The 22,721-nt window shown below is 45.6% G+C and overlaps 1 protein-coding gene across 5 annotated transcripts in view; it reads right to left on the minus strand.

Moving 5' to 3' along the window:
• The window catches only part of ABCC9 (ATP binding cassette subfamily C member 9), a 182,096-nt gene extending 161,110 nt beyond the window's left edge, over positions 1-20,986 (minus strand). For 3 of the 5 annotated variants that reach the window (XM_077468695.1, XM_077468697.1, XM_077468698.1), the window contains exon 1: positions 1,125-1,372. The gene's annotated coding sequence lies outside the window, so the exon portion shown is untranslated. Of the gene's footprint in view, positions 1-1,124; positions 1,374-20,858 lie in introns of those variants that run through there. The other 2 variants (XM_077468696.1, XM_077468694.1) reach the window with 2 other exon arrangements.
• Positions 20,987-22,721: the final 1,735 nt, after the last annotated feature.

Below are 22,721 nucleotides of genomic sequence, written 5' to 3' on the forward strand. Positions count from 1 at the left end.
CACATATAATGCAATCTATAATCTGGAAGTCCTGGGGGCCCACAATCCACACACATAATGCAATCTGTAATCTGTAAATCCTGGGGGCCCACATTCTACACATATAATGCAATCTATAATCTGGAAGTCCTGGGGGCCCACATTCTACACACATAATGCAATCTGTAATCTGGAAGTCCTGGGGGCCCACAATCTACACACATAATGCAATCTATAATCTGGAAGTCCTTGGGGCCCGCAATCTACACACATAATGCAATCTATAATCTGGAAGTCCTGGGGGCCTTCAATCTACACATATAATGCAATCTATAATCTGGAAGTCCTTGGGGCCCGCAATCTACACATATAATGCAATTTATAATCTGGCAATTCTGGGGACCTTCAATCTAAACACATGCTGCATTTTATAATTCAGAACTTCTGGGAGCTCTCAATACACACAGATACCACAATTTTTAAATTGCTACTGTTGGGAGTCTTATTATAGATTGCATACTGCAAGCAATCTATACTCTGGAAGTCATGGGGGTCTACAATCTACACACACATCGAGATCTACAATCTGGCCATCGCGGGGGGCCCAATCTACACACACACTGCAATCTACACTCTGGAAGCCATGAGGGTCTCCATTATATATACATACTGCAATCTATGATCCTTAACTCCTGGGGGTTTCTAATCTACACACATACTGCAATCTATACTCTGAAAGCCACGGGGGTCTCCAATCTACACACATATTGCAACCTACACTCCAGAAACCATGGGGGGTCTCCCATCTACACACATACTGCGATCTATAATCCTTATCTCCTGGGGGTTTCTAATCTACAGAATACTGCCATCTATAATCTGACACTTCTGGGGTCTCCAATCTACACACATACTGCAATCTACAATCCTTAATTCCTGGGGGTCTCCAATCTACACACATACTGCAATCTATAAACCTTTATTCCTGGGGGTCTCCAGTCTCCACACATACTGAAATCTATAATCCTTAATTCCTAGGGGTCTCCAATCTACACACATACTGCAATCTATAATCCTTAATTCCTGGGGGTCTCCAGTCTCCACACATACTGCAATCCATACATATTTAGATCTCCTCGGTTTACCTTTCGAGGTCTTCAGGTGGGGGTCAGTCTCCGGGGGTCTCTATCACACACTGAGCTGTGGATTGCTGGCTGTAATACAGATACGGTGGTCTTCACATACACACAGGACAGAGGGAATCTCCAGGTGGGGGTCAATCTCTGGGGGTCTCTGGAAGACGTTCTGAGCTCTGGCTGGAAGTATTTTTAGCAGCTGAGATCAGTTGTTGCTGCTCCTCTCAGTCTCCTCTCTCCACTTATTTGGAGTTGTGAGAATGCAGAGCCGGCAGGAAGCTGGACAAGCAGCAGATGGGGGATCTTGAACTGGGGGTGTCCCCCATACAATTCATCACATGTACTGTATAAGTATGTCTCATAACTGCCTGTACATTACATACATGTGGCATGATCCTTGTTTGTGACATTTCACTTTATCATTATGATCATGTGACTGTGGTTATATTCGCATGAATTGGTGCTTACAGACAAAAACACGACTGTCACCAACACATATGACATCTGCTCTTATATGTTACATATGTATATGTTGTATAGAACATTAACATGAACAGAATGATTATAATTATCCTTATAATAAGACATGATAATAATTCTATACAGTTATGGCACAGTTGCCTACAAACAACATACATAGCAAACATATGTGATGGCTGTCTATATAGTACACGTATCAGTCATACCGAGAGCATACTGTACATATGGGACAAATGGTGCCCAAATCTGCTCATACACCTAATGTGTTATACAATCTATACACAATTGAGACACTTGTGAAAAGCAATAATTCTAACATGTAACAACACATTCAGTAACAAGTCATATATCCTATACTGTATGTAAATATTTCTATATATTATACAGTATATGTAACATGCTCACACACATATAACACATCCTACCTGCTACCTTATATACAGTACTGACAGTGCCCTCCGCCTGCCGACCTAAATTCTACAACGACAGTGCCCTCTGCTGCACAGACAGCATCCTACACCCTTGATCTGATATACAACACTGACAGCGCCCTTTATCTGCACACCTGTATCCTGCACTGAGAGCGCCCTCTATCTGCACACCTAAATTTTGCACTGACAGCACTCTCTATTAGCACACCTGTATGCTGCACTGAGAGCACCCTCTAATTGAAAACCTCTATTATACACTGAGAGCGCCCTCTATGTGAACACCTGTATTCAACACTAAGAGCGCCCTCTGCACACCTATATCTTGCACTGACAGCACTCTCTACCAGCACACCTGTATCCTGCACTGAGAGTACTCTCTGCCTGCACACCTGTATCCTTCACTGAGAGTGCCCTCTATCTGCACACTTGTACTCTACACTGAGAGTGCCCTCTATCTGCACACCTGTGTCCTGCTCTGAAAGTGCCCTCTATCTGCACACCTCTATTCTACACTGGGAAAGCCCTCTATTTGCACACCTCTATTCTACTCTGTGAGCACCCTCTATCTGCACACCTCTATTCTACACTGAGAGCGCCCTCTATGTGCACACCTGTATTCAACACTAAGAGCACCCTCTATCTGCACACCTATATCTTGCACTGACAGCACTCTCTACCAGCACACCTGTATCCTGCACTGAGAGTGCTCTCTATCTGCAAACCTGTATTCCACACTGAGAGCGCCCTCTATCTGCACACCTGTATCCTGCACTGAGAGTGCCTTCTATCTGCACACCTCTATTCTACACTGAGAGAACCCTCTATCTGCACACCTCTATTCTACTCTGTGAGCGCCCTCTATCTGCACACCTCTATTCTACTTTGTGAGCGCCCTCTATCTGCACACCTCTATTTTACTCTGTGAGTGCCCTCTATCTGCACACCTCTATTCTACACTGAGAGCGCCCTCTATGTGCACACCTGTATTCAACACTTAGCGTGCCCTCTGCACACCTATACCTTGCACTGACAGCACTCTCTTCCAGCACACCTGTATCCTGCACTGAGAGTGCCCTCTATCTGCACACCTGTATCCTGCACTGAGAGTGCCCTCTATCTGCACACCTGTATCCTGCACTGAGAGCTCCCTCTATCTGCACACCTGTATCCTGCACTGAGAGCACCCTCTATCTGCACACCTGTATCCTTCACTGAGAGTGCCCTCTATCTGCATACCTATATTATACACTGATGCCGCGTACACACAATCAGACTGTCCAGCGGACTTAGCCCGGCGGACAAACCGCCGGACTTTGAAGCGGAGGTCCCCGGACCTGTCCACACACAACCGTATTTTACCGGAGGACTAGGTCCGCCTGACTTTTGGTGGGAGTCCGCGGTACTTTTGAAAATGAACAGACTTGCCCACACACGGAGGAAAGTCAGTTCATTTTGAAAGTGGCTCCAGGTAGACGGGATTAGAGAGGGAAAAAAAAAACTTGGCAGACTGCCTGGATGTTTTCTTTTGACAGCTGAGTGAGCAGATAGTTTCTCCACTTGTTTATATGAAAGAATGAATCGAGATCACAATTTTTTTAACGATTAATTGTGCAGCTCTACCATATACCCATAACCTGACCTTGAGTTGTCTTTCTCAATCTAATACTTCCAAGTGCTCAGCCACCTGGTGGTAGAAGAGGAAAGTACAACTAGGCCAAACTTAGGGAGAAGTCAATGGATCCCTAGAAATTAACTACAGTAGCTACTCCTGACAAGGAATTTGGTGATTTTGGTGAGGAACGCCATGACTAAACCCCAGGGCACTACACAAGTAAGCCAATTATGGGTGCGTGAAACCTGGTCAGTGAAAAAATATTGTCAAAAATTAGGAAGGGCCAACCCACCCGAACTTGGCAATTGCTTCAGTATGTTTAACCACTTGCTTACTGTGCACTTAAACCCTCCCTTCCTGCCCAGACCGATTTTCAGCTTTCGGTGCTGTCGCACTTTGAATGACAATTGCGCGGTCATACAACACTGTACTGGTGGTTGGGCACTGACAGGTGGTGCTGGTGGGCCCTGGTAGGGAGCACTTTTAGGGGGCACAGAGGATCTGGGAACATTGCATTGACCGGGACTGATGTCCCGCTCACTGCCGCCGGTGATCGGCTGTTTTTTTTCTTCTTGAGCTGTCAGTGTGAGGAGAAAAAATAGCCGATTACCGGCTGTGTTGACATCACGTGATCAGCTGTCATTGGCTGACAGCTGATCACGTGGTAAGGGGTCAGGCCCCTTACTCCGATCTGTGATCCAGCGAGTCTCATAGAGATGCGCAGGCCGCTTGTGCACGGGACACGTCAATAGACCTAGTCCCGGCAATGCAGGTCCATTATTCGGCTATAGCGTGGATCCCTAGAGGTTAAAGAGGAACTTCAATCTGCTCATCTAATTTGTAATAAAAACATCTTTGCCATTCTGAAACTTCCCTCCAACCACTTTGCATGTTATTTTATATATACTGTGATTCTGTACTTGCCAAATATGCTGCAGAAATCTCCCTCCACTGAGTCTGGCTGCAACCATTTTAACTGTGGGCAGCTGAAGCTGCTGCCTGTTCACTTCCTGGATTTACAAAGACACACAGAGGCACATCTCCAGCTCTGCAGCCCTGCAGCTCTCATGGGCCCTCTTATGACTCACCAGCCCCCCCCCCCCCCCTTCCTGGCAAACTCTCACGAGCGTTAGCGAGAAAGCTGTGCATGATGTCATAGTCTTTTTACCAGTCAAGAAACAAGAAGTGGGCTGTATAAAGTATTTACTGGCAGAAAAAAAAATTACTATCCAAAGTTAAAACAACAAAGGCAGAAGATTTTAAGCTAAATCTGGGAGCTCTAATTTTACATAGGAAAGAGAAAATTTGTACATCTAGTTGTTCAAAAGACATAAAGGGATTCACACATTTTAAAACAAATTAATCTTCCCTTTAAGAGCTCACAGCAAAGACCGCCATGCAGGGCCGTCTTTAACGCAGGGCAAAAGGGGCAGCTGCCCTGGGCCCTGTCATTGCTGTGGGGCCCAAGGCAAGCTGCCACTTAAGCCCTGCGATTCCCACGTTTTTCCCGGAGTAGCACGTGCAGCCGATTTCAACCCCCCCCCCCCCCCCCCGCGCGCGTGCTCTCCCACGTTCTGGCCATATTTATTATACAGGAGAGCGGGACAGCTGTGGGCTTCATGTGTTTGAGCCTGCTCCTCCCGCTTCTCCCTCTGTCAGAAGCTGCGGACCCGAGTCAATGACAGAGCAGTGCTCTGTGTTCCTCCCGCCTCCACCCCCACCTGGCAGACCTGTGTAGCACACAGCCGAGGGAAGTTTTCTGGCTGTGTGCTGGGTCTGATAAGCGGACTCTGGAGACTGTGTTGCACTGCTGAGTGATCAGGTAAGTGCAAGTGCAGACTGCAGAGAATCGCTGGTACAGGGGTGGACATGGGGGAGGGGGGTGCAGAAGTGAGAGGTGGACATGGGGGTACAGAGGTGGACATTGGGGGGTACAGAGGTGGGGGAGGTACCGAGGTGGACAATGGGTGTACAGAGGTGGAGGGGGTTATATAGATGAACCGAGAGGTGGACGGGGGTACAAAGATTGACATGGGGATGTACAGAGGGGGACGGGGGGTACAGAGGTGGACATGGGGGGGGGGTACAGAGGTGGAGGAGATACAGAGGTGGACATGGGGGGTACAGAGATGGAAATGGGGGTACAGAGGTGGAGGGGGTTACATAGATGAACCGAGAGGTGGACGGGGGTACAAAGGTTGACATGAGGATGTACAGAGGGGGACGGGGGGTACAGAGGTGGAGAACATACAGAGGTGGACATAGGGGGTACAGAGGTGGAGGGGGTACAGAGGTGGACATGGGGGGTATAGAGATGGAGGGGTTACATAGATGAACCGAGAGGTGGACGGGGGTACAAAGGTTGACATGGGGATGTACAGAGGGGGGTGGGGGGGTACAGAGGTGGATGGAACGTTAAAGAGATGAATGTGGATGGGGGGGGGGATACAGAGGTGGATGGGGAATATAGAGGTGATCTGTGGATGGGGGGATGCAGAGGTGAACATGGATGGGGGGTACTACAGAGGTGGATGGGGAAAACAAAGGTGGACATGGGGGGTACAGAGGTGGACGGAAAGATATAGAGATGAACATGAATGGGGGGTACAGAGGTGGAGGGGTGATACAAAGGTGGACGGAAAGATATAGAGGTGGATGGAGGGGTACAGAGGGGAGCTGTGGATGGGGGGGGGGGCAGAGATAGAAAGAGAATAGAGAAGTGAGCTGTGGATGGGGGGGGGCAGAGGTAGACAGGGAATACAGAGGTGAGCTGTGAATGGAGGGGGTACAGAGGTGAGCTGTAGATGAGGGAGCAGAGGTAAGCAAACTGATGTGCAGAGGTGACCAATAGATGGTTACTTTGGGGGAGGGGGGGATGATTTGCAAGTATTGCCCCTTGTGCTGTTTTTTTTCTGTGCCCTGTATGATACAAACACCTCACAGTACACCCCCCCAATCCCTGTGTGTCATCCTGGACTCCTATCTCCCCCTTCCCTCCATCGTCTTGAACTCCCCCATCTCTTCCCTCCCCCAATCATCCTGCACTCCCCTATCCCCCTATCATCTTGGACTCTGCTATCTCCCCACCCACCCATCATCATGGACTTCCCTATCTATTCCCCCATCATTCTTATTATTATTCAGGATTTATATAACACCAACAGTTTGTGCAGTGCTTTACAACATGAGGGCAGACAGTACAGTTACAATACAATGCAATACATACGTTTACGTGTGTTTTGTTTTTTCGAATGTTGGGGTGGAGAGACAATGTGCATGGGGGGGGGGGGCAATAATTTTTTTTGCCCAGGGCTCAATAAACAGTAAAGACGGCCCTGCCGCCATGTTTCAAATTTAGTTTTTGTAAGGGACAGAAGTAAAACATTTAAGGGCACAAACTTTGCCAGGTTACTGAACACCTGGATACCCAAATATTTTATCTGTATTACCCCACTAAGGGGGATAAATGCTATTTTGAGCCTGAGATGGAATAGGGTCTATTGAAAGAAATTTCCATTCTGTCCTATCTTAAGCCAGAGTAAACTGAAACTTCCCCAGAGTGAGCATGGCATATCACAGAGTTAGGATCTTGGAAAAACAATTGCAATATCGTCTGCGCATAGCGTAACTTGTTATTTCAGCCTATACGCCATAAGACCCCTAACTGGACACTGGGCTCCTACTTCATGTATACTGAACTTGTGACTTCAGAGAATTTGGTGAGGCGTCACCAGATGGCAGCTCTGTAAACATCAGTACTCCAATAACTACCCATCCCCAGTGAAAAACAGGACATGAATACCCAAGTAACTGCCCAGTCCCGGTCTACAATGAAAAATGAATACCCCAATAACTGCCCATCCCCATCAGGCCCACAGACAGCCCACTGTTCAGTCATGTTATCAATATCATCTTTGGGGAACAGACATGTGCAATTCGTTTCATTACAAATTGGTTTTATAGATGAAATTCGACAAATTTGTTAATTTGGAAATATTCAAATTAACAAAAACCCGTTTAACAATTTTTTCCAAAAAACTAAAATTCGGAAATTCGAAACTCGAAACTCGAAAATCTGAAAATTCAAAAATCCGAAAATAAGAATGAAAATCCGAAAATTCAAAAGAACGAAAATCCGAAATTAAGAACGAAAATCCAGAAATTGGAAAACCCGAAAACTAGAAAATCCGAAATAATAACTAACTAATAATAATAACAACTCTTACTAACTATTAAATTATAGGTATTAGAACTTCCTTTCAAATTTGGCTGTTAGTGAGCATAATGGATACGAATTTATCCAGAGTTACGAACTATCCGAAAAAATGAATGCCGCTTCTAAACAAATGGAACGTAACAAATTAATAATAATAAATAATAATAATTTAAAAAAAGTTTTATTATTATTATTATTTTGTTACTTTTCTTTCGTTTAGATGCAGCATTTGTTATTTCGAGTAATTCGTAACTTCGGATAAATTTGTATTCGTTACGTTCACTAACAGCCAAATGTGAAAGGAAAGTCCAATACCTATAATTTAACCACTTCAGCTCCGGAAAGATTTACCCACTTCGAGACCAGGCCATTTTTTTGTGATACAGCACTGCGTTATTTTAACTGACAATTGCGCAGTCATACAATGCTGTACCCAAACAAAATTGATGTCATTTTTTTCCCAGAAATAGAGCTTTCTTTTGGTGGCTTTTGATCACCGCTGCGATTTTTATTTTATAAATAAAAAAAGACCGACAATTTTGAAAACCAAAAAAAAATATTTTTTACTTTCTGCTATAATACATATCCAAAAATAAATAAATAAATAAATATATATATATATATATATATATATATATATATATATATATATATATATATATATATATATACAGTGCCTTGCGAAAGTATTCGGCCTCCTTGAACGTTTCAACCTTTTGCCACATTTCAGGCTTCAAACATAAAGATATAAAATTTTTATTTTTTGTGAAGAATCACCAACAAGTGGGACACTATTGTAAAGTGGAACGAAATCTATTGGATTTTTGAAACTTTTTTAACTAATAAAAAAATGAAAAGTGGGGCGTGCAAAATTATTCGGCCCCCTTGCGTTAATACTTTGTAGAGCCACCTTTTGCTGTGATTACAGCTGCAAGTCGCTTGGGGTATGTCTCTATCAGTTTTGCACATCGAGGGACTGAAATTCTTGACCATTCTTCCTTGCAAAACAGCTTGAGCTCAATGAGGTTGGATGGAGAGTGTTTGTGAACAGCAGTTTTCAGCTCTTTCCACAGATTCTCGATTGGATTTAGGTCTGGACTTTGACTTGGCCATTCTAACACCTGGATACGTTTATTTGTGAACCATTCCTAGATTTTGCTGTATGTTTGGGATCATTGTCTTGTTGGAAGATAAATCTCCGTCCCAGTTTCAGGTCTTTTGCAGACTCCAACAGGTTTTCATCCAGAATGGTCCTGTATTTGGCTGCATCCATCTTCCCCTCAATTTTAACCATCTTCCCTGTCCCTGCTGAAGAAAAGCAGGCCCAAACCATGATGCTGCCACCACCATGTTTGACAGTGGGGATGGTGTGTTGAGGGTGATGAGCTGTGTTGCTTTTACACCAAACATATCGTTTTGCATTGTGGGTGTCAGGAACGGTGTTGTTGCTGGGATCGCCTGCTGGTGTCACTGTTTATTTTGCCATCAAAGGTTGCAGTTCTGGTGGTCACCAGCGGGTGTCTCCCAGCAAACAGACATTCTAATAATCCAGCTGCACCTGAAGTGGTATGGCTTGGAAGTATATAAGCCCGCCCTTCACTGAGGCTCATTGCTTCAGAATCCTTCCTGCTAGCCTTGTCCCTGCCTGACCTGTTGCCTGAGACCTGTTCCTGATTTGCTTCCTGTCCTAGACTCTGTTCCCTATACCTGTGACTTGTCCCCTGATCCCTGCCTTGGCTCCGCTTCCTCCACCTGGCCTCCTGTTCCCCTTGTCTCTCATCCCTGCCTTGTTATATATGTGTTCCCTTTCCATGTATATAGTTAGTTAGTTAGTTTAGGGTTTTGGGGTTTGCTGTGTATTATTTGTGTTCTTGCTTGTTTATGGTTTGCTGTGTATTATTTGTGTTCTTGCTTGTTTATGGTTTGCTGTGTATTATTTGTGTTCTTGCTTGTTTATGGTTTGCTGTGTTTGTTTGGTTTGCAGGTGTGCCTTTTTCCTTAATAAATATTTATATTTTCACTTACCTTTCGAGCCTCATTCCTCAGTGCAGCCCATTGATCTGTTTATTCTGTGCTGGATGCCTGTGTTAGGCATCCCTTCCGTGACAGAATTCTGAAGCCATACTAACAGATCGGCTGCACTTGGGAATAGGATCTGGACACTTGCTATTGCCAAGAAAAATGCATCTGGATGATATCCTGTATCTTTCGCTTCTGGCAACAGATGACAGAGATTTTTGTCGTCAGACATTAGGTGAATACACTAGAGAGCAACTGCTGGAATGTATCCGTATAGCCCATGTTTTTGTTGATCAGGGCAGTTTTCTGTTTGAGGATGTGCAACCATTGATTTGGATCTGTACAGAGTTGGCTCTGTCTGATGCCTCTAGTGGAGGTGATGACTATACACCCCCTTTTAGTGCAGCTCAGGTAGAGTCTTTGGTGTGGCTGTTGGAAGATGACTCAGCCTTTTTCTTTGAGCAGTACTCAGCTTGTCCTAAACAGGTGCTTGCAGCATGTATTGATTCAGTGCAGTCTCTGGTCAGACAAACCATGTGCAAACCAGATTTTGTGCAACCATTATTACAGGCCTGGTCAAGCTTGTTGTACTCAGCTTCTGTCAGCTCCCAACCACCCATTTCTGTGTCCAGATACCAGCCTGCTGGGATATCTTCCTCTCTATTACCCCCAACAACCACAATTTCTGACCCATACACCCTGCTACCAATGAAGTACCAGTACCCTGTTTCCTCCTGCTGTACCTACCCAGCCTTTAACCCCTCTGCTACTTCTCAGCTGCCTTCATCAGTTCCATTGAATCTCCCCTCAAGTTCTGCTCCCTCTGTTTTACCATCCTTCCACTCTTCGCTCTTACCAGCTGCATCCACTACCTACAGCCCTGTACCCACATACAAATCTTCAGTTGCTAAAACCAAAAAGAAACAGAAGTTTTTCCCAACCCATACCATTCTGTCATCCCCCACTTCTGCCTCCGCGCCTGATGTTCCAATGCCTGCTGTTCAGCCTGTTGTGCCAGTGTCTCTGCCTGTTGTCCAGCCTGCTGTCCCGGCCTTCCAGCCTGACGCCTTCCAGCCTGCTGCCCCGGCCTTCCAGCCTGACGCCTTCCAGCCTGCTGCCCCGGTCTACCAGCCTGACGCCTTCCAGCCTGCTGCCCCGGCCTTCCAGCCTGACGCCTTCCAGCCTGCTGCCCCGGCCTTCCAGCCTGACGCCTTCCAGCCTGCTGCCCCGGCCTTCCAGCCTGACGCCTTCCAGCCTGCTGCCCCGGCCTTCCAGCCTGACGCCTTCCAGCCTGCTGCCCCGGCCTTCCAGCCTGACGCCTTCCAGCCTGCTGCCCCGGCCTTCCAGCCTGACGCCTTCCAGCCTGCTGCCCCGGCCTTCCAGCCTGACGCCTTCCAGCCTGCTGCCCCGGCCTTCCAGCCTGACGCCTTCCAGCCTGCTGCCCCGGCCTTCCAGCCTGACGCCTTCCAGCCTGCTGCCCCGGCCTTCCAGCCTGACGCCTTCCAGCCTGCTGCCCCGGCCTTCCAGCCTGACGCCTTCCAGCCTGCTGCCCCGGCCTTCCAGCCTGACGCCTTCCAGCCTGCTGCCCCGGCCTTCCAGCCTGACGCCTTCCAGCCTGCTGCCCCGGCCTTCCAGCCTGACGCCTTCCAGCCTGCTGCCCCGGCCTTCCAGCCTGACGCCTTCCAGCCTGCTGCCCCGGCCTTCCAGCCTGACGCCTTCCAGCCTGCTGCCCCGGCCTTCCAGCCTGACGCCTTCCAGCCTGCTGCCCCGGCCTTCCAGCCTGACGCCTTCCAGCCTGATGCCCCGGCCTTGCAGTCTGATGCCTTCCAGTCTGATGCCTTGCAGTCTGATGTCCCGGCCTTCCAGTCTGATGTCTTGCAGTCTGATGTCCCGGCCTTCCAGTCTGATGCCTTGCAGTCTGATGCCTTGCAGTCTGATGCCTTGCAGTCTGATGCCCCGGCCTTGCAGTCTGATGCCTTGCAGTCTGATGCCCCGGCCTTGCAGTCTGATGCCTTGCAGTCTGATGCCTTGCAGTCTGATGTCCCGGCCTTCCAGTCTGATGCCTTGCAGTCTGATGTCCCGGCCTTTCAGTCTGATGCTTTGCAGTCTGATGTCCCGGCCTTCCAGTCTGATGCCTTCCAGTCTGATGTCCCGGCCTTCCAGTCTGATGCCTTGCAGTCTGATGTCCCGGCCTTCCAGTCTGATGCCTTGCAGTCTGATGTCCCGGCCTTCCAGTCTGATGCCTTGCAGTCTGATGTCCCGGCCTTTCAGTCTGATGTCCCGGCCTTCCAGTCTGATGCCTTGCAGTCTGATGTCCCGGCCCTCCAGTCCGATGCCTTGCAGTCTGATGTCCCGGCCCTCCAGTCCGATGCCTTGCAGTCTGATGTCCCGGCCTTCCAGTCCGATGCCTTGCAGTCTGATGTCCCGGCCTTCCAGTCCGATGCCTTGCAGTCTGATGTCCCGGCCTTCCAGTCCGATGCCTTGCAGTCTGATGTCCCGGCCTTCCAGCCTGATGACCCGGAGCTCGCTGCCCAGCCTGATGACCCGGAGCTCGCTGCCAAGCCTACTGCCCAGGCTGATGACCCAGTGCTTGCTGCCCAGCCTGTTGATCCGATGCTTGCTGCCCAGCCTGATGATCCGATGCTTGCTGCCCAGCCTGATGATCCGATGCTTGCTGCCAAGCCTGATGATCCGATGCTTGCTGCCCAGCCTGATGATCCGATGCTTGCTGCCCAGCCTGATGATCCGATGCTTGCTGCCCAGCCTGATGATCCGATGCTTGCTGCCCAGCCTGATGATCCGATGCTTGCTGCCCAGCCTGATGATCCGATGCTTGCTGCCCAGCCTGATGATCCGATGCTTGCTGCCCAGCCTGATGATCCGATGCTTGCTGCCCAGCCTGATGATCCGATGCTTGCTGCCCAGCCTGATGATCCGATGCTTGCTGCCCAGCCTGATGATCCGATGCTTGCTGCCCAGCCTGATGATCCGATGCTTGCTGCCCAGCCTGATGATCCGATGCTTGCTGCCCAGCCTGATGATCCGATGCTTGCTGCCCAGCCTGATGATCCGATGCTTGCTGCCCAGCCTGATGATCCGATGCTTGCTGCCCAGCCTGATGACACGATGCTTGCTGCCCAGCCTGATGACCCGATGCTTGCTGCCCAGCCTGATGACCCGATGCTTGCTGCCCAGCCCGATGACCCGAAGCACGTTGCTCAGCCTGTTTTTATTTCCAGATCTAAACTTCCAGACCCTGGTGGTGGGATACATGTTCCATTGTCGGACTTGGGTGGCATGCCTCCCAGTTGGTTAAGAGACTCTGGCCGGAGAGCGCAAGGAAGTCCGCAGTCACAGGGGAGACTTTTCTGGACTTTTCCCCATTTACATGTACTGTCAGGTCAAGGGCAGAATGGAGTGTCCGGAGGCCACTCCTTAGGGGGGGGAACTGTCAGGAACGGTGTTGTTGCTGGGATCGCCTGCTGGTGTCACTGTTTATTTTGCCATCAAAGGTTGCAGTTCTGGTGGTCACCAGCGGGTGTCTCCCAGCAAACAGACATTCTAATAATCCAGCTGCACCTGAAGTGGTATGGCTTGGAAGTATATAAGCCCGCCCTTCACTGAGGCTCATTGCTTCAGAATCCTTCCTGCTAGCCTTGTCCCTGCCTGACCTGTTGCCTGAGACCTGTTCCTGATTTGCTTCCTGTCCTAGACTCTGTTCCCTATACCTGTGACTTGTCCCCTGATCCCTGCCTTGGCTCCGCTTCCTCCACCTGGCCTCCTGTTCCCCTTGTCTCTCATCCCTGCCTTGTTATATATGTGTTCCCTTTCCATGTATATAGTTAGTTAGTTAGTTAGTTTAGGGTTTTGGGGTTTGCTGTGTATTATTTGTGTTCTTGCTTGTTTATGGTTTGCTGTGTATTATTTGTGTTCTTGCTTGTTTATGGTTTGCTGTGTATTATTTGTGTTCTTGCTTGTTTATGGTTTGCTGTGTTTGTTTGGTTTGCAGGTGTGCCTTTTTCCTTAATAAATATTTATATTTTCACTTACCTTTCGAGCCTCATTCCTCAGTGCAGCCCATTGATCTGTTTATTCTGTGCTGGATGCCTGTGTTAGGCATCCCTTCCGTGACAGTGGGCAAAAAGTTCGATTTTGGTTTCATCTGACCAGAGCACCTTCTTCCACATGTTTGGTGTGTCTCCCAGGTGGCTTGTGGCAAACTTTAGACGAGACTTTTTATGGATATCTTTGAGAAATGGCTTTCTTCTTGCCACTCTTCCATAAAGGCCAGATTTGTGCAGTGTACGACTGATTGTTGTCCTATGGACAGACTCTCCCACCTCAGCTGTAGTTCTCTGCAGTTCATCCAGAGTGATCATGGGCCTCTTGGCTGCATCTCTGATCAGTCTTCTCCTTGTCTGAGCTGAAAGTTTAGAGGGACGGCCAGGTCTTGGTAGATTTGCAGTGGTCTGATACTCCTTCCATTTCAAAATGATCGCTTGCACAGTGCTCCTTGGGATGTTTAAAGCTTGGGAAATCTTTTTGTATCCAAATCCGGCTTTAAACTTCTCCACAACAGTATTACGGACCTGCCTGGTGTGTTCCTTGGTCTTCATGATGCTCTCTGCGCTTTCAACAGAACCCTGAAACTATCACAGAGCAGGTGCATTTATACAGAGACTTGATTACACACAGGTGGATTCTATTTATCACCATCAGTCAATTAGGACAACATTGGATCATTCAGAGATCCTCACTGAACTTCTGGAGTGAGTTTGCTGCACTGAAAGTAAAGGGGCCGAATAATTTTGCACGCACCACTTTTCAGTTTTTTATTTGCTAAAGATTCTTCACAAAAAATAAACATTTTATATCTTTATGTTTGAAGCCTGAAATGTGGCAAAAGGTTGAAAAGTTCAAGGGGGGTGAATACTTTCGCAAGGCACTGTATATATATATATATATATATATATATATATATATATATGTATGTATGTATATATATATATATATATGTGTATATATATATATGTGTATATATATATATATATATATATATATATATATATATATATATATATATATATGTATGTATATATATATATATGTATATATACAGTGGTGTGAAAAAGTGTTTGCCCCCTTCCTCATTTCCTGTTCCTTTGCATGTTTGTCACACTTAAGTGTTTCGGAACATCAAACCAATTTAAACAATAGTCAAGGACAACACAAGTAAACACAAAATGCAATTTGTAAATGAAGGTGTTTATTATTAAAGGTGAAAAAAAATCCAAACCATCATGGCCCTGTGTGAAAAAGTGATTGCCCCCCTTGTTAAAACATACTATAACTGTGGTTGTCCACACCTGAGTTCAATTTCTATAGCCACACCCAGGCCTGATTATTGCCACACCTGTTCACAATCAAGGCATCACTTAAATAGGAGCTGCTTGACACAGTAAGGTCCACCAGAAGATCCTTAAAAGCTACACATCATGCCGAGACCCAAAGAAATTCAGGAACAATTGAGAAAGAAAGTAATTGAGATCTATCAGTCTGGAAAGGGTTATAAAGCCATTTCTAAAGCTTTGGGAATCCAGCGAACCACAGTGAGAGCCATTATCCACAAATGGCGAAGACATGGAACAGTGGTGAACCTTCCCAGGAGTGGCCGGACGCCCAAAATTACCCCAAGAGCACAGCGACGACTCATCCAAGAGGTCACAAAAGACCCCACAACAACGTCCAAGGAACTGCAGGCCTCACTTGCCTCAGTTAAGGTCAGCGTTCATGCCTCCACCATCAGGAAAAGACTGGGCAAAAATGGCCTGCATGGCAGAGTTCCAAGAAGAAAACCACTGCTGAGCAAAAAGAACATCAAAGCTCGTCTCAATTTCTCCACAACACATCTTGATGATCCCCAAGACTTTTGGGACAACATTCTGTGGACCGATGAGACAAAAGTGGAACTCTTTGGAAGGTGTGTGTCCAAGTATATCTGCCATAGAAGGAACACTGCATTTCATAAAAAGAACATTATACCAACAGTAAAATATGGTGGTGGTAGTGTGATGGTCTGGGGCTGTTTTGCTGCTTCAGGACCTGGAAGACTTGCCGTGATAAAAGGAACTATGAATTCTCCTGTCTACCAAGAGATCCTGAAGGAGAATGTCCGACCATCTGTTCATGTACTCAAGCTGAAACGAACTTGGGTTCTGCAGCAGGACAATGATCCTAAACACACCAGCAAGTCCACCACCGAATGGCTGAAGAAAAACAAAATGAAGACTTTGGAGTGGCCTAGCCAAAGTCCTGACCTGAATCCTATTGAGATGTTGTGGTATGACCTTAAAAAGGCCGTTCATGCTCGAAAACCCTCTAATGTAACTGAATTAGGACAATTCTGCAAAGATGAGTGGGCCAAAATTCCTCCAGGACGCTGTAAAAGCCTCATTGCACGTTATCGCAAACGCTTGGTTGCAGTTGTTGCTGCTAAGGGTGGCCCAACCAGTTATTAGGTTTAGGGGGCAATCACTTTTTCACACAGGGCCATGATGGTTTGGATTTTTTTTCACCTTTAATAATAAACACCTTCATTTACAAATTGCATTTTGTGTTTACTTGTGTTGTCCTTGACTATTGTTTAAATTGGTTTGATGTTTCGAAACACTTAAGTGTGACAAACATGCAAAGGAACAGGAAATGAGGAAGGGGGCAAACACTTTTTCACACCACTGTATATACATATATAAAAAAAAACATCAGTTTAGGCCAATATGTATTCTGCTACATATTTTTGGTAAAAAAATTGCATCAAGCGCATATTGATTGGTTTGCGCAAAAGTTATAGCGCCTACAAAATTTGGGAAAGATTTAGGGACTTCGTTTTTATTGTTTTTACTAGTAATGGCGGCGATCTGCAATTTTTAGCGGGACTGTGACATTGCGGCGGACGAATCTGACCCTAAGGCCCCATTCACACCTAAGTGTTTTGTAGCGTGAATCCTGAAGCTCCAAAACGCTGGAGGAGAAGAAATCAATTATTATAAATCAATTATTCTCTATGGAGATGGTTCAGATCTCCACTCCAAATCGCCTGAAGCCAAACACCTGAAGCTCAAAAAAGTTCTGGAGCTTTTTTTGTAGCTCAATTCGGGCAGATTTGGGGCGGTTTTTTTTGCTTTTTACATTGGTGAGCTTTTGACCTGTACAAAATTGTGGCAAAATCGTGGAAAAAATGGCGCAACTTTCTGCCTGAAAATTATATGCTCAGGTGTGAATGCAGCAGTGATACTTTTTGGTGACCAGTGACACCAATACAGTGATCAGTGCTATAAAAAGGCACTGGTCATTGTATAACTGGCACTGGCAGGGAAGGGGTTAAAACTAGTGATGATCAAAGGTTAAGTGTTCCCTAGGGAGGTGTTTACTAACTGTCAGAAGGATCGGCTCACTGGGAGTAGAGAGAGATCGCTGTTCCTGATCACCAGGACCAGCTGATCTCTCCCTCCTCCCCTGTCAGAATGGTGATCTGCCTTGTTTACAAAGGCAGATCCCCATTCTGACTCTCTTTCTCTCATCGAGTCCGCTGGACCCATAGACAAGCTCCTGGGGGGCATGCCCGCAAAAGCCAGTGCACGCACCGACGTACCAGTACGTTGTTTTCATGCCGCCGAACCAACTTGTTAAAGTATTTATTATTAGTTAGTTATTATTTCGGATTTTTGAATTTCCAAATTTTCACATTTTCGAATTTCGATTATAACGAATGACCCGAAAAATGAAAAAAAAAAACAAATGAAACGAAAATGAACACATTTTTCGGCAATGCACATATCGATCAGTGAATGTTGCCCACTACACTGTCCTGCACTACTTCTATTTATGTCTGATTCAATAGCATAGATAATCAGGTGGCTGGATAATATTTACCACCTTGTCAGACCATCGCATGTCATTGTTACACAATCACAATTGTTTTTGTACACAATTGTACCCCCCTTAAACACCATATGGAATATAATAACAAAAGAGATGACAGATGTCTGCACTGTAGTGATACCAGATCTACATCTAATGAACCCAGTTAATGACGGAAAATCCTAAAATACATTACTAGAGTCTGTCTTTAAAAAAAAAACTGCTTATGGGGACTTTGCAATTTCTATGGACGCAAACATTCTAGAATTCACCTTCTCCCATTGTATAGGAATGTATCACTAATTAGGTGGAGAGGAGGAGTGTTTGAGAGGGGATTTACTACAATTCCTTATAATATCCCAGTCTGAGTATAGGGCAGTACAGGGATATAGAGGACCAGTCTATGTACATGGCATTAGCAGGAATGGAGAGGACCAGTCTGTATATAGAGCAGTACAGGGATGGAGAGGACCAGTCTGTATATAGAGCAGTACAGGGATGGAGAGAACCAGTCTGTATATAGAGCAGTACAGGAATGGAGAGGACCAGTCTTTGTATAGAGCAGTACAGGAATGGAGAGGACCAGTAGAGAAGTACAAAGATGAAGAGGACCAGTCTGTGTACAGAGTAGTACAGGGATGAAGAGGACCACTCTGTGTATAGAGTAGTCAAGGTCCAGTCTGTGTAAAGAGTAGTATAAGGATGGAGAGGACCAGTCTGTATATAGAGTAGTACAGCAATGGAAAGGACCAGTCTGTATATAGAGCAGTACAGGAATGAAAAGGACCAGTCTGTATATAGAGCAGTACAGGAATGGAAAGGACCAGTCTGTATATAGAGTAGTACAGGGATGGAGAGGACCAGTCTGTATATAGAGCAGTACAGGAATGGAGAGGACCAGTCTGTGTATAGAGCAGTACAGGAATGGAGAGGACCAGTCTGTATATAGAGCAGTACAGGAATGGAGATGACCAGTCTCTATATAGAGGAGTACAGGGATGAAGAGGACCAGTCTGTATATAGAGCAGTACAGGGATGAAGAGGACCAGTCTGTATATAGAGCAGTCAATGGATGGAGATGACCAGGCTGTATATAGTGTAGTACAGGGATGGAGAGGACCAGTCTGTATATAGAGCAGTACAGGAATGGAGAGGACCAGTCTGTGTATAGAGCAGTACAGGAATTGAGAGGACCAGTCTGTGTATAGAGCAGTACAGGAATAGAAAGGACCAGTCTTTATATAGAGTAGTACAGGAATGGAGATGACCAGTCTGTATATAGAGCAGTACAGGAATGGAAAGACCAGTCTGTATATAGAGCAGTACATGGATGAAGAGGACCAGTCTCTATATAGAGCAGTACAGGAATGGAGATGACCAGTCTATATATAGAACATTACAGGGATGGAAGGGACCAGTCTGTATATAGAGCAGTACAGGAATGGAGAGGACCAGTCTGTATATAGAGCAGTACAGGAATGGAAAGAGCAGTCTGTATATAGAGCAGTACAGGGATGAAGAAGGCCAGTCTCTATATAGTGCAGTACAGGAATGAGATGACCAGTCTGTATATAGAGTAGTAAGGGATGAAGAGGACCAGTCTGTATATAGAGCAGTACATGGATGGAGATGACCAGTCTGTATATAGAGTAGTAAGGGATGGAGATGGCCAGTCTGTGTATAGAGTAGTACAGGGATGGAGATGACCAGTCTGTGTATAGAGCAGTATAGGGATGGAGAGGACCAGTCTGTATATAGAGCAGTACAGGAATGGAGAGGACCAGTCTGTATATAGAGCAGTACAGGAATGGAAAGGACCAGTCTGTATATAGAGCAGTACAGGGATGAAGAGGGCCAGTCTGTATATAGAGCAGTACAGGAATGGAGAGGACCAGTCTGTGTATAGAGCAGTACAGGAATGGAAAGCACCAGTCTGTACATAGAGCAGTACAGGGATGAAGAGGGCCAGTCTGTATATAGAGCAGTACAGGAATGGAGAGGACCAGTCTGTGTATAGAGCAGTACAGGAATGGAGAGGACCAGTCTGTGTATAGAGCAGTACAGGAATGGAGAGGACCAGTCTGTGTATAGAGCAGTACAGGAATGGAAAGGACCAGTCTGTATATAGAGTAGTACAGGAATGGAGATGACCACTCTGTATATAGAGCAGTACATGGATGAAGAGGACCAGTCTCTATATAGAGCAGTACAGGAATGGAGATGACCAGTCTATATATAGAACAGTACAGGGATGGAAAGGACCAGTCTGTATATAGAGCAGTACAGGAATGGAAAAGACCAGTCTGTATATAGAGCAGTACATGGATGGAGATGGCCAGTCTGTGTATAGAGTAGTACAGGGATGGAGATGACCAGTCTGTGTATAGAGCAGTACAGGGATGGAGAGGGTCAGTCTCTATATAGAGCAGTACAGGAATGGAGATGACCAGTCTGTATATAGAGTAGTAAGGGATGGAGATGGCCAGTCTGTGTATAGAGCAGTACATGGATGGAGATGACCAGTCTGCATATAGAGTAGTAAGGGATGAAGAGGACCAGTCTGTATATAGAGCAGTACAGGAATGGAAAGGACCAGTCTGTATATAGAGCAGTACATGGATGAAGATGACCAGTCTGTATATAGAGTATTAAGGGGTGGAGATGGCCAGTCTGTGAATAGAGCAGTACAGGGATGGAGAGGACCAGTCTGTATATAAAGCAGTACATGGATGGAGATAACCAGGCTGTATATAGTGTAGTACAGGGATGGAGAGGACCAGTCTGTATATAGAGCAGTACATGGATGGAGGTGATCAGTCTGTATATAGAGCAGTACATGGATGGAGATGGCCAGTCTGTATATAGAGTAGTAAGGGATGAAGAGGACCAGTCTGTGTATAGAGAAGTACAGGGATGGAGATGACCAGTCTGTGTATAGAGTAGTACAGGAAAGGAGATGACCAGTCTGTTGATCCTTTAGTGCAATGTTTACAAAATCAGCTCATAGTGCCTTAATGCAGGTCCCACCCTCGACCACCATTACCTTCCCCACACCCAATACTCACAGATCAGGTGAGCCCTGTGATGAGATAGATGTGTGGATCTGCAGTAAGGCGGCCCTGACTTCCAACAGAGGGAAAATACGAGACTGCAAGCAGACCAGAGCTCCTGTATGGATGCCATGTATAGGGGGATGGGGCTCTGCATGGAGAGAGATGTGAGCAGTGAGTGAGAATCTACAGTCAGCATTAAGACAGAAAATGGGAGGGGGACACAGGAACAGAGGAAGAGGGAGATACTTATAAATTATCTACTCTTACCCCTATTCTTCTTTATATTATATTTACCCTGATAATGTCCCTGGACTCACTCCCTATCCCCATTATATTATCCCTTACCCCTAATAATATCTGTATACCCCCCTTCTATTTCCTTTATATTATCCCTTACCCTGATAATGCTCCTGGACTCACCCCCTATCCCCTTTATATTATCCCTTACCCTGATAATGTCCCTAAACTCACGCCCTATCCCCTTTATATTATCCCTTACCCTGATAATGTCCCTAAACTCACGCCCTATCCCCTTTATATTATCCCTTACCCTGATAATGTCCCTAAACTCACGCCCTATGCCCTTTATATTATCCCTTACCCTGATAATGTCCCTAAACTCACGCCCTATCCCCTTTATATTATCCCTTACCCTGATAATGTCCCTGGACTCACCTCCTATCCTCTTTATATTATCCCTTACCCTTAATAATGTCCATGGACTCACCTCCTACCCACTTTATATTATCCCTTACCCTTAATAATGTCCCTGGACTCACCTCCTATCCACTTTATATTATCCCTTACCCTTAATAATGTCCCTGGACTCATCTCCTACCCCGTTTATATTATCCCTTACCCTTAATAATGTCCCTGGACTCACCTCCTATCCACTTTATATTATCCCTTACCCTTAATAATGTCCCTGGACTCACCTCCTACCCCCCTTTATATTATCCCTTACCCCTAAAATGGACCTGAACTGCCCATCATATTCTCCTTATGCTATCACTTACCCCTGCTAATGTCCCCAGACTCCCCTCCAACATCCAAGCCATACAAATTCCTAATTTTCTTAGCAATTCTAACATGTTTTTGGTTCTGCCAATAATGCTTACATACATTTTTGAAAGAGAGATATTATACTTGATATTCAAAGGTGAATGCTTGCACAATAATTAATATCACCATTGCAGTAAGTAGAGAAGAATCAACTCTTGCCATGTGCACTATATGTAGTATTTACATCATGACAGCCTCTAATTTTTTCATTTTCCATCCTACCAAAGTACATTGAGCAGTTAATAGCTCTGACATTAAACTGACAAGAGTAGTGAAGCGTAACTTCCTGCTGCTTCATTACTGACAGGAACCTGCCATATCTGACCTATTGAGAAAAACATTTTTTTTTTAGGATTTTCTTTTTTTATACTACACATTCTTCACAAAATAAGTCCTAGGATGGCACTATGAAATGATGGTGGGCAGGACATGCATTCATACAAGCCAATCAGTTAACATCTTTTGTTAACTGAGGTTATATTTAGGGATGCACCGAATGGGTTTTTTGGTGCCGAAACCGATACCGAAAATGAAAAATACACTAGGCCGAAAACCGAACCGATACCGAAACAGCACCGAAACCGAAAATGGCTTTTTTTATATATTAAAAAAAATATATATATATAAAATTGCCTTATATATTATTATTCATTATAGTATTCATATTCAACTGAATCATTAATTTTATGAATAAAAGAATAGTCCAGTAATGGAAAATAACAGTACTTTAATAAAGCAACCCAAATAAATTGGACAGTGGACACAGAAGATAAAATCATAAAATCAAATAAAATACAAAATTAAATGATAAAT

The sequence above is a fragment of the Lithobates pipiens genome, unplaced genomic scaffold, assembly GCF_037356315.1.
Source record: "Lithobates pipiens isolate NorthernLeopardFrog02 unplaced genomic scaffold, aLitPip1_a1.2 Scaffold_8, whole genome shotgun sequence".
NCBI lineage: Eukaryota > Metazoa > Chordata > Amphibia > Anura > Ranidae > Lithobates > Lithobates pipiens.